The sequence below is a fragment of the Amblyomma americanum genome, chromosome 4 (genome assembly GCF_052857255.1).
Source record: "Amblyomma americanum isolate KBUSLIRL-KWMA chromosome 4, ASM5285725v1, whole genome shotgun sequence".
NCBI classification, from domain to species: Eukaryota; Metazoa; Arthropoda; class Arachnida; order Ixodida; family Ixodidae; genus Amblyomma; species Amblyomma americanum.
This window is the reverse complement of record NC_135500.1, coordinates 118169435-118179926: the sequence shown is the minus strand read 5'-3', so window position 1 is coordinate 118179926 and position 10492 is coordinate 118169435.

Sequence of the window (10492 nt, the reverse complement as noted above, 5' to 3'; positions counted from 1 at the left end):
TCCCGTTGTGCCAGTAAAGAAAAAAAGATGGGACTTGTGCGTTTCTGTGTCGACTAAAGAAAGCTGAACATGACAAAAAAGACGTTTATCCTCTTCCCCGCATTGATGACACTTTGGATCCTCTTCGCCACGCACGGTACTTTTCGTCTATGGATTTGCGAAGTGGCTATTGGCAAACTGAAGTTGATGAACGCGACAGTGAAAAGACTGCCTTGATAACTCCAGATGGTTTATATTGGTTCATTTTGGTTGATTTAGGTTTGACGTCCCAAAGCGACTCAGGCTATGAGGGACGCCGTAATGAAGGGCCCCGAAAATTTCGACCACCCGCGGTTTTTTAACGTGAACTGCCATCGCAGAGTACACGGACCTCTAGAATTTCGCATCCATCGAAATTCGACTGCCGCGACCGGGATCGAACCCGCGTGTTTCGGGCCAGTAGCCGAGAACAACATAACCACACAGCTACCACGGCGGCAGATGGTTTATATGAATTCAAGGTGCTTATTCGGCGTCGGTTCTGCACCCGCCCCATTCAAAAGAATGATGGATGCAGTACTTTGCGGCGTGAAGTGGCAGTGTTGCCTTGTCTATTTAGATGATGTAGTTGTTTTTTTCTGATACATTTCCGGAGCATCTCAACCGCCTTCACACAGTCCTTCAAGCCATACGTTCTGCTGGCTTGTCCCTTAAAGGGGCTCTAATAAAGTTTCGGTATGCCTGGGATGTGAAAGCACGCCGTTACACGAATATTGTCCAGGCAGAATTTTTTTATTGCGCTTTGTAGAAACAGAGTTATCTGTGGTCAAAATTTGAATTTCACTGTCTTCGCGCCTTTAACTCTCCTATCGTCCCATTTTGTACGCTGAAAGGTCGGCGCTCCTCCACCGGCTCCACCTCCAGGGGGGAGCTTCCTGACTCGCCGCAGCTACGCGGCTTATTGGCCGCGGCCATTGTAGCTGCCTGACGTCTGAAAGAATCTAACCAATAACCATATCTCACCATGTATACGTAGATGCGAGCGACGGAGGAGGGCGCGAGCATGAAAAAGTCGCAGGGAAGGGCTCGCCAACTATCGCGTGTGATTGTGGGTCCTATGCTGCTTGCAGAAGTGCATTGGTTTAAGGTTTATAGAGGTTTAACATCCCAAAGCAACTCAGGCTATGAGGGACACCGTAGTGAAAAGCTCCGGAAATTTCGACCACCTGGGGTTCTTTAACGTGCGCTGACATCGCACAGCACACGGGCCTCTACATTTTTGCCTCTATCTAAAATTCGATCACCGCGGCCGGGATCGAACCCACGTCTTTCGTGTCAGCAGCCGAGTGCCGTAACCACTGAGCCGCCGCGGCGGCGCAGAAGTGTATTATTTAGCTCAGGCGTTCATGACAACACAATGCAGTGATTGAGCAAGTTTATGTCCTCTCCTCGGAAGGTGTTTCAGAGCCCGCTTAAAGGGACACTGAGGAGAACTCTATCATTTTTCTTTTGTTAGCAAAATCTGATAGTTCGGCATTTCATGGCTTTGTTGCCGCTTGTCAGGGCGCGAAAGATGCATTTATTTAAAAGAAATTTGGATTCGCAGATGAAAACGTTTTTCCCGCCGCTCTGATTCAAACTCAGGGAACTCTTATGACGCCACGGCAACTCTTATGACGTCTTAGAACGGAGTGACGTGATACGTGACGTAAACGCAGACTCCGTGATTTCTGCCAGCTAGCGGTGCGGTGCGCAACCTTCCTTTGCCAGCCTCAGAGATTCGTGGCTCCATGAAGTAAGGAAAATTCCTCCAAGGTGGCGCCTCTTGTCCTAGGAAGTCATCACGCTTGTACTTGCGAGATTGGCGTGTGGCGGCGACACCTGTATTTTGGTTCCTGCTATTTTCTACATTACAAGAGCTTTGTTCTCAGTAAGGGTGGCGTTTTTGTGATGAGGAGCTGCTATTGTATCGATACAAGCCAACTTCAAATTCTCCTCAGTGTCCCTTTAAGCAGCAGAAATGCCACTTTGCTTTTGACGAGCTCAAATTTCTAGGTGACCTTGTCAACTCCGATGGCGTACGCCCTGGCCTTGAGGAGACTACTGCTTTTGCGTTGTTTCCGACACCTACCGACAAGCACTGCCCCCGCCGATTTTTGGGTCTTCGTGCTTATTACCGTGCTTACTAGAGCTTTGTGCTTACTAAAGGTCAATTTAAACAAGTAGGGCTGTACCTTTTAGGGCCGTTTCCTACGTCATCACTGGGACACCGGTGGGTTGCGGTCGCCACTGATGATTTATCACGTTATTGAGAAACACAGGCTCTCCAGCGAGGCACTGGTGCTGAAATAGCTCAGTTTTTTGTCAACAACATCGTCCTTCCACACGACGCTCCAGCTGCTGTCATCGCAGACCGCGGAACTGCATTTAATGCTATTTCAGTGCAGGAAGTAAGGCGGCTCAGTTGCACCACTGACCTCAGTCGATCGCGTATCATCCCCAGACGAATGGACTCACAGAATGCTTGAACAAAACACTGAGCGATATGCTCTCTATGTATGTAGATGTCGACCACAAGAATTGGCATGCTCTCCTGCCCTATGTCACGTTTGCGTATAATGCTGCCGTGCAGGAAACTACCGTCCACAAGCCTTTCCACCTTGTTCGCGGCCATTAAGTAACGACCATGTTAGATACGCTGGTCCTACCACGTGGGCCACACGCTTCAGTGCCGCATGCCGAAGAATTTGCGCAGCTTGCTGAAGAAGCTCTCCAGCTGGCCAGGCTTCACATTCGTCAGCAACAAAACCGAGACGCCCAATGTTACAACCTCTGTCACAGGGACGTCGGATATCTTCGAAGAGACCAGGTCTGGGCGTGGATCCCCATCCGTCAGCGAGGCCGCTCAGAAAAAAAAAATAGCAGTGCCTTATATTAGCTCGGCTATTCCAGGATATACGTAGCGTGAGCAGCAATTTCGCTCTCCTTCTTCATGGCTATACCACAATGGCAAACGCCCCGCTGTACGTGTACCCCCACAGATACCTCTGCGCATGTGCACAAAATGAGAGGCGCTATCAAGCGGCTCCGGCGTAGCGTCAGACTTGGCTACTGCGCAATGGAGGCGCACAGCTGGGCACGCGACCGCACCAGTGCGTCTGCCGCGGGTATGGCGGAAGTCCTCTGGAATGCGCAGACCGGAGAGGCGCGCGCGGCGGCGGCTCCGGCCAACACCCTCTCAATGCTAAGGCCTCTCCACCGGCCGCGTGACGTCACGCCAAGGGACCGTGCAGGCCCCGCGCTCCGCGATTTCAGCGCGCCGCGCCCGTCTGCACTATTCGGGTACTGCCGTACGTAGCTGCCTTATAAGTGATTCCTTCATTTTCATTTTTGTCGTTGCTGCAGAAAAGAAATTCGCTAGTTTGTGCGCGCCTTAGGCTATCATTTTATCTGCTTTATATATTTTTTTTATTGCAGAACACCTTATTGTCAAGAAAGTTCGAGCTGCTAATACAGTTTTTTATAATAAACAATTTAGCATACGGCCGCCAATTTCGCATTATTGGTCATTATAATAAAAAAATTGATTAGTTAATTTCAATTAATCATCTAATTATTAGGTTCTATCACGTACATGATGTCTGCCGTGCGGTAAAATCCATCCGCACAGACCGCACATGCGTATATCTAGTTGTTAAAGTAGAAGTTCGTGAACATTGAAAAAAAAAACACCGTCTACTGCGCATTGTGTTAGTTTTATTCTGTATTGTGTTTTGCTTAAAGCTTTCACACACAGCAATAATGACACTCACAATAATGTTGCGCTGTTGAGTATTTGTACAGCTAATCTGACCCTTACAATAAAAAACGACGAGACACCAGCAATGAAGTGTGCGCAAAGCATTTTTATTGCTTGGGAATAAAACTTACTTCTTCTTAAGCGTTGCTGCTTTCCGGGCTGCGGCCTTCTGCTGCGCATTGTCTTGTATGGCATCATTTCTTAGTTTGCAAAAGTTGTTTAGAACAACGTTGGTTGCAACGCGTACTACCAAGCGCAGGAGAGTTTGTGCAGTGTGGCCATTTTCACATGTCTCAATGTCGTGTTCGTCCAGGAGGGAAATCGTCTGTGAAATCACGACACCACGTTGATTTCTACAGGAGAGAAAATCTTCCGCGGTTGCTCCAAAAGACAACTTCTCTGCAACTAGTTTAGTCATCAGTACCATGTGAACTGTGCATGGCTGGGGAAACTTCAGCCCTCCTCTCGACAGGTTAGCTATCATGGCAGTATTTTCCGCTTCGATCTCTCGATTTTCAATCACCAATGTGCTGAAGCAAGCAGAACATGAAAGCTTCTTTAAAGCAGCATGAGCAGCGTATCCTGCAATGTAGACAATAGCATCCATGTCAGAGTGGGCGTGTGTAATATCGTCGTCGCTGACAGCCACAGAAAAGTTGCATGGGACAAGATCCTCACTTACGTCTTCAAACTCTGTTTCCTCGCGTGGAAATGTCAAAAGTTTTTGAAGACGAAGCTTCTTCTCACATTCGTAGAGCTGACGCACGGAAATGTGGTACTGTGATCCTGCCAGCTGGCGGTAACGGCCGAACCGGTCTTCTAGCGCATCCGTCTGAAATTTGCCCAGCAGTACGTACTTGAAGTGAAGTTCTTCTAAGCAGTAGCGCGAGAGTTCTACCAGAGAATAGCATGTCAGTCGCAAAGCACTGTGAGTCTCTTTCGTCAGCGAGCCACTGGTGATGTTTATTCTTGCCCAAGCGTCCAACCAGTCCACAACGCCGCTCAGGAAAGCTAACTGTGTGTCATCAACAGACCTTACAGGGTCTTGCATGCTGTCCCTTAGCCTCTGGCCTTTGCAAGGGGTCTTAACATTGACTATTTGCCACCATGTGAGGATAACGTCAATGAAAAGAGCAGTCGACTCAGCTTGAGGAATCTTGAACGCGGAACCATGTGTCCTGAGGGCATTTGAAACAAACTGATTAATGACGTCGAGAGCGAGCTTTACATTTTGCCGCTCCATTGAGGTTGGATTCACGGCTTTTGCGTTCAGTCTGTAAGCAGCCTTCACAAGCGACGTCTTCTCTGAAGAATAAAGCTGCCGCACAGCTGCGAAAGAAGCAGCTTTCATACGAGGAGGCCCTTCGGGCATTGCTCCACTCAAGTCCATTTCAGGGAAATAGAGGCATGTTCCAGGGTTTTTCTGGTTAATCCAATTGTTCCTAATGCACTTCAAGAGATGCACAGGATCGACCACGTAGAAAAGAGGGCGAGCGTTATCGGCTGGATGGGGATAGACAATGCTCACCTGAGGACTTGTAGCAAATAACGACATCATCTTGCGGTTCAGAGCATTGTTGTCCGTTATCACAGCGATAATTTTGAGCCCCATTTTCTCAACATTAATGATTATGTTCTTAGCATGCTCGTGCAAAATTTCTGCGCTCAGTTTGCTCACAGGTAATATGTGAATGACGTCCTTGTTTGCAGAAAGGAGTGATTGTACCATGAACACATGGGCTGTTGTTGCTGGTTCCGTTGAATGAACCGACGATCCTACTATTGTGCCCCCTTTGTAGTCGAAGTATGGTTTTATGTGGATCTCATCGATCATCAGGGTCACTGTCTTCTCGTGGTCTTTCATTGATTTGACTCGTTCTCGGATGTAGGAGAGACAGTGCGGTTGATTTTGCTCCACAAGAGGGTCAGCTTTGTAATTTGAGCAAACACGGCGCAGTGTGGAAGGATGGGGCAGAATGATTCTTGATGCAGCTCTTGTGAAGTGATATGCGTGAGGAGAAATTGAATTCAAAATACTGGCGAATACCAGCAGCTCTGCGCTATACACATGCTGTTTCGCGAGGAGAAGCTCTATCTGCTCAACCAGAAATTTCAGCAAAGAAGACTGTTCTTTCGTCGTATCACTGTCCTCAATGAGGTCTGCAAGCAGTGAACCAACAAACTGCAATACTTTAGTATGTTTCGACTCTTTCGTCACCTCAGGTATATTATGCAAGCCTATCTCGAGTTCTTCTAGCAGCAAGGACAGGCTGGAGGTGTCGCATACTTGAGCTGGCAGAATCCTGCCTGAAGGAAGCGACAGAAGCTTCACTCCATTCAAGAAAACAGAAAGTGACAGATCAGGGAGAACTACCAAGGCGCATTTCACATTAGGTGAAGGATCATTCTCGATGAGAAGGAACCTAACGCACTGCTCATCGACAGAAACGGTCCAGAATTTCGTGTTGCAGATTCCAGGCAACTTAGATTTGAACTCCTCGTAAGATGAAACTTTGTTTCTTTTCTGTTCAAGCTCATTAGACTGAAGTGACTTCCTCATAGCCTCCTGCAAAGCAGCGTTTTCCCTTCTTGCTTTTTTCGTCTCTGGCGATTCACTCCGTCCAGGCGTTGAGGACAAGTATTTTGGGCAGTTTGGAAAAACAGAAGGCGCAGCATCAATCTTCAACTGTAGCCTGTCACGCTTCACCTCTATTATTTTCCCTGTCAGTTCATCTTGGTGTGACAACGTCGTAATGAAGTCGCCTGCGTGGAAGTGCAGTTCACACACCTGCACGAGAAAATGAAGCAAGGCCATTCGCCATGACTCTCCATTGCCTAAAACACTAAGTAAAAAGAGTCTGAATAGTGAACAGCTTTTACATATTTACACAGCTTTTACACAAGCCTTATGCACATCCACAGAACTAAATGCTTCCTGGACAATTCATACATAAGTGTAAGAAGTGATATCATTGCCTACAAAGACAGCATGCCTTTCCGGGAGCGACAGCTCACAACTAAGATAATTACCAGCGCCTATTAAGCAATATTTCAGAGTCTTACCCTCGAATGCTCTGTAGGTGTGAAATCCTTCCGTGGAATGGCTCGCAACCAGGCTTTTCTTCGTACTTCGTCTCTTGGGAAGCAATAAACACGTACTTTGGGACCATTCTGGTAGTTCCCGCGGCACCCGGGAACACAGCACCGGCCCATGTTTCACGAAGTTGCACTCGCTACACGGCAGGCAATCAGTTTCCCATTCGTGCGCTAGCACAGGTACGCACGCCACACAAGAAACGGCCACACGAAACAGACACAGCCGTGCGAGGAGCGAACGGAAATGCACCCAACGCCAGGCTGAAAGACTCAAGCAGCAGCTAGACGCTCACTGCAAGACTGCGTTCGTGTCTGTGCTTGCCCGGGCAAGCGCGAGCACATCGAGGGAGACAACCGAGCGGAGCGGAGCCGCGCTTGGTGAGCAGCCTGACCGGACACTTGGCGTGACGTAGCGCGTGTGGAAAGGAGGGCCTGGAGAGGCCTGAAGAAAGTATTTAGAGGGTGTTGCTCCGGCGCGCCAGCTGTGCGCCGTGTGACGTCACTGCACCTCGCGCGTGCGCAGCACGGCTCTCCAGGAGCCACACGAAACTGCTTAACCTCGGTCAGTGTAGCTCACGCTACAAAAATGGCTGCGGTTTAGCTTTGGTTAAACCTGGAGTTACGCGATGGCTACATCTGGCCGAGTGGAACTCGCTCATTCGAATTGCAAAGTCAGTCTTTCACCGCTTCGTTTCGCTGGGCGTTCCTTCTTCATCTTCGTCCCTGGACTTGAGTTCACACTTTCCATTCTCTCCCCCCAATAGGTTTCGCCAGCGCACCGCGTCGCCGGCAGCTGCTCCGCACCATGTGACCAATCACGTGACCAGCCACAGCGCTACCACGGAGTTCAAGGGCGACCACGCTGACGGCTCGAAGTGCTAGCCTAATGTAATTATCTCTACGTAACAAGAAGAACATTGCGTAGTCAACCAGAACATGCTATCCCACGTGCAATTTGGTCCAATGGTTAAAGATTTAAATATCAGGCTGCACTTCCCTTTTTTCGGCCCCTACATAACGAGCTGATAGGAGGCGACGAGATCGAGGAAGCGTTCCGAGGCGGGTGGAAGGGGCCAAATGTGTGCAGGTTGACGGGATAAATTATCGGTTCCAGCGTTACGCAAGGCGGCGATGATCAAGATAAAATATGCTCATGTCTTGAAGAAACCGGCTGACCTCATTTTCTTCCCAACAACTAACCACTTTGGAGGCTTTCATCGATAAGGTGCGCCTTGTTGCGTTTCATCATGCGTGGCCATCGCCTTGGCCGTCGGAGGCAAATCAGGCAGCCTCTCCGATAGAAGCTGCTCCGGATGCAATGGGCGGCCTGCTGTCCTGCTGTCGCGTGGTCGATGAGGACGACGATGCCCCGAGCGCGTTGTTGCCCGAGCGCCTCCCGACTCCCGTCGTGACGAAGCCCAGGGCGGCGACCTTTCAACCCACCGCCAGGGTGCGCACATGGTCGTGCGACAGCGATTTGACCAGCAGCACGCTAACTCCCGGCTCGATGGGAACCAGCAGCTCGGGCACCCTGCACGGTGGGTTCTTCGAGTGCCTCCCGACTCCCGTCGTGACGAGGCCTAGGGCGGCGACCTTTGAACACACCGCCAGAGTGCGCGCATGGTCGTGCGACAGCGATTTCACCAGCAGCACGCTAACTCCCGGCTCGATGGTGGTCAGCAGCTCGGGCACCCTGCACGGTGGGTTCTTCGGGTCAGCTTTCTCGCTGCCAGACGGGTGAGTACCCGGACACATTTAGACTTTTATCCTTTCTTGGAACTTTGCACAGTGACAGCGCGCGAAATGCACTCAGGCGAAAAAGTCATTTGCAGCCAGCCAACGTTGTTTGCTATACTTCTTGCCACTGCGAGATAAGCGTTTTTTGCCTAGCGATGGTCGGAACATTGAAAATAATAATGTGCTTCCTAGGGTAGCATACTGGGCGTCGCTTAGTTGACCTTTCCTGCCTTTCGTTCATCATTCTGTCTGTCTACCCTCGACCGTATAACTGGTAGCAGTTTCCGATCGGCAATGGTAGTCTGTTGTCTCGTCAGCTGTAAGCGCAAAGCTTCAAGCTACTCTTTCGACATGCATATATTTACAAGCGATTCTCTCTTTCAGCGCCGCCCAGCATAGCCAACAGGATAGAAACGCTTCCAGCATCACCGTCACATCCCATCTTTCAAAAAGTGTGCAATAAACGGCTGCTTTTAGAGTCATCACTGCATAATTTAAGTGAGCACCTTGATAATGTTGAAAATAAACGCATGTGCGCTTGCTTCTGCATGTGCGATCCCTATCTCTATTCCGTCCTTATCCTATATGCGTTTATGCTATTCACCCAGTCCGGTCGAGGCATCTCGCAAGGTTCATCGGCGGCCGCTTCCACGTGTGCTGCTACATTACCATTCATTAACGTTGCGCTCAGTACGCGCTGTCATCATCGTCTCACAACTGCCTGTCCATGCCTCCAGGACGCGTGGTGTACCGACATATGGCGGGCCGCTGCAAAACAAAAGCGTTCTGCACCAATAAGCCCCTGCGTCGTCTGTTCTTTGGCACCGGTGGGCGGCACGTAGTTTGTGCTGGCTAGTTTTCTGTACAGCAGCGTCATGCGAACTGGCACAAGCTGCGTGGATGCACTCTACTTGTTCCTTTATTTTATGATCAGCGCCCGTGCTGGAATGCCGTTCTATTAATATCGCGTTTTTTTATTCCTTATCAAAAGGAGAAGCCTGGTTCAGAGTGATTTCTTTGTGACCTGAGAAGCAAAAAAAAAAAGAAACAAAGGCGCAGTAGCAAGCTCATCGTGTTGGAACCGCGCTTCACTTGAACAAACAAGAGAACCTTGAGGGCGACAACAGACAAAGCGCGAACTTTCGACTAGTTTTATTCCGGAAGGGTAACACTTTTTATGTGAAACAGAGAATGACATGAAGATTTTCGTTTCAAAGAAATGGAAAAAAAATTGGAGGTGGTTTCGCTTTGGTTAAACCTGGATTGACGCGATAGCTACAGCTGGCCGAGTGGATCTTGGTCACGTGACGAACCACGTGATCAGCCACGGCGCCAAGGTGCCGGCAGCTGCTCCGCACCACGTGACCAACCACGTGACAGCGTGGCGGCGTTCGCACGCTGAAGGCTCGAAATGCTACAGCAATGTAGCTATCGCTACAAAGCTATTGCGTCAATATTTCGGCCACTACAAGGTACTCCGCAGAGTTGGTGCAGTGGATTACGAAGTCCTGCCTGAAGGCGCTGTCCACTCTTCGCGCCATGCTGCTCAGTCTGATATTCTGCATGTCAGCAGATTCAAGCCTTATTGTTCACGTTGCGTGCAGTGTTTGTGTTCAGCCCTTTCCTGCCTTTGTTCTTTTCCTTCTCTGTGTTCTCATTTCACGTTTTATTTTATGTTGAGTCAGTTTAGAATCGAGACGATTCTTTCTTGAGGAGGAGATTAATGCCACATGAATTGTGCGAACAGGGACATCGGCGTCGCTCCCTCGTTGGAAGTTGAGGACGACGAAGTGTGTGTGTGTGTGTGTGTGTGTGTGTGTGTGTGTGTGTGTGTGTGTGTGTGTGCGTGTGTTTGTGTGCGCGCGTGTGTTTGTGTGTGTG